Consider the following 2,971-nt stretch of genomic DNA (forward strand, 5'->3'; position numbering starts at 1 on the left):
TTTTTGATTTCTTCTTTGACCCATGGGTTACTAAAAAGTGTGCTATTTTGGTCCAAATATTTGGGGATTTTCTAATTATCTTTCTGTTGTTTGATTTCTAAGTTAAATCGATTCTGATCAGAAAACATATTTTGCATGTTAAATTTTCCATTTTTAAAAAAAATTTATTTAGACGTGTGAGTACATTTGACAACAATGTATGTTCTCTTCTTGGGGTAGATTGTTCTTTAAATGTCAATTAGGTCAAATGGTATTGTTCAAGTGTACAGTATCCTCACTGATTTTCTGCCTACATCTTCTGTTGTGAGAAGCATGCTGAAATCTCCAATTATAATTATGGGTTTATCTATTTCTCCTTGTAGTTTTGTCAATTCTTTCTCCAGCTTCAGGTAATTGCCTCACATCCATATTCTCATCAGTACTCAAATGAAAAATAGAGGGGCAACCCTCTACAGATTTCTAGGGATTTGTTTTCTGAGAGCTCTCTCCTCTCAGGGACTCTATCTTATGAACTCTAGCTACCTTGATCACCCTGACTCCCAGCTCTATCACCTCAATTCAGAAAGACCTGAACCACAGCAAGGATACTCTCTCCACGTGATTATCTAAGGAAATCATAGGAATCATATTTCTTTCCCATTTTTCCCATTTTCTTTCATTGCCCAGTGTGCAATGTTTTGAACACCAAGGTTTCATGTATTTTAAGTATTTCAGATGGCAGGTTAAATCATTCCCTATAACTCCATCTTTGCCAGAAGTGCAGATTTCAGATATGCATTTAGAGAGGGCAGGAATCACTATAAATCTAAGAATTTTAATTTTTTAAACAACGCTGCCATTAACAGTATTGTACATATGCTTTTGAAAAAATTTTACCAATATTTTTAGAGGATAGATGGGTGGGTCAGGAGGCAGGCATGTTTTAATAGATACTGCCTACTATCCTTTCCTAACCAAACTAGTATCTATCTGGTGTGAAGTAAAAGGATTCTTAGAGGAATTTTATGTACCTTTGTCCAGCGCTACCTACATTTTGTCCCCCAGATTGGGATATATCAGTGAAATTTTCCAGAATTTCCTCCACCTACTCCATTATGCTGCTTTTCCCAGAAGACAGAGAGTACCATAGATGCTGACATATTCTTTTAGTATGGCCCTAACTGTTGTTTCTGTATTACATGTTTAAGTGTGGGATATGAGGTGGTACTACTTCCTCTTTCCGTGATGCTGGCACACCATTTCTTTTCATTTTGTTCAGTTTTTGTGAAGGGAAGTTCTATAAGTTTGAGTCTGCCATGATCGATAGGATCTGTAAAGGGCTGGACTTTTACAATTTTTGAATGAGAGGAGTTCTTCCTGATATAGATCAAAGGGCACTGCTTCAGATTAGCAGGAAATATGTCTTAGCCCAGTGATTCTCAAGCCATAATGTGTACAAATCACCTAGGGATCTTGCAAAAATGCAAATTCTGAATAATGACCCTGGGATGGGGACCACAATTTTGGAATGCTAAATTTGTCAGATGACACTGATGCTGCTAGTCCATAACCCATACTTTGTGTAGCAGGATTTAGCCTTTACTTTGCAGTCCTACACACATCATTGGCAATCTTTCCTCTCCCTCTGTCACGTGATAAATTGTCTTTTCAAAACCCATGTGTTTCCACCTTGAGCCTTCTTGCTGCTCACCCCTGCCATTCTGCACTTTGTAAATAGAGTTTAGGAATGCCTGTAAAGCAGACTGTTCAAGTGATATTGTGGCTGCAACCAAGATGCCCTCTCTCTTGCCTTTCCAGGTATGCTACTGCTTTGGGGGAGTTTTGTGCTTATCAATGCAGCAGCCATTTCCTCTTTCAGAATTTTCACCACATTTAGCAGCACCACTTTGAGAATTTTGAAGCTCGGAATTATAGATGTTTCTTCACTTCATCAAATATGAAACTTCCAAATCTATTGCTTCTTATTCTTGTTACTTAAACTTGGTTTCGGAAAGGAGAAATAGACAGAGACTTCTTGGTTCCACCACGTTACATTCAGAAGTTAGTAAATATTTTTAAAGGCTACTCATGCATACAAACTTGCCTCCTTGTAGGGCTACTCCAGTCTGCCATTCTTCTATAGAGATCAGGAAATGGAAATGGGAAAACAAAGTTTCCTTACTTGAAGGCGACATTCCTTGTGGATCAGATCTTCTGTCCTTTGTCTGAGGAAGTCCCCTGGCATACTGGGTCCAGGTGAGGCTCAGCCACTGCCTGTCACTCCAGCCCCAGTCTCTAGCTGTTGGAGTTAGTCTAATATGCAGCCATGTCAGAATTACTGAAATGAGGGATTAATTTCAAACCACTTTGTAGTGTGTCAATTTGACCCATAGAAATTTAATTTACCTTTGTTACAGGATCTGAGGCAGCACCCCATAATCGAACACATTGATATTTCCACAGCAAAACATACAAATATTCATGTCAAGTGGAATGAATATCAGTAAATACCCTCACTTAGGGTATTTACTGATAAGCAAAAGGTCAGATTTTGCTTTTATCAAAACTGATTCTTGGCCTCCCTCCATCCAGCCCCAATTCCATGAGATTTTTGTGAACTGAATCCAGTGATCCAGTCCCTCTGGCATGTGTACTTGACCCAGGCTGGCCAGAGTACCCCATACCAGGGACCCAGTGATTGGTCCAGGGTGGGCACATGGCTTAGGCTGGAACAAATCATATTTTCCTCCCAGGGATTGACATGGAGGCAAACAGACAGAGAGGTTTTACCCTCCTTTTGAGATTAAAAGTCCTAAGGACCTTTAAGTCTCATATCATCAGATGCCATTTCTTTTTCACAAAGATATAGAAACTAGAAAGAATTAAACAACTGAAAGCAGAGCTGAGAGTTAGAAATCTCTGACAAGTCTGGGCATTTTAATCCAGCCTAAAGATTGTATCATATACTCTCTAGACTTTTTAATCTATACAC

This window comes from Propithecus coquereli, unplaced genomic scaffold (assembly GCF_000956105.1).
Source record: "Propithecus coquereli isolate 6110/MARCELLA unplaced genomic scaffold, Pcoq_1.0 Scaffold425, whole genome shotgun sequence".
Classification (NCBI taxonomy): domain Eukaryota; kingdom Metazoa; phylum Chordata; class Mammalia; order Primates; family Indriidae; genus Propithecus; species Propithecus coquereli.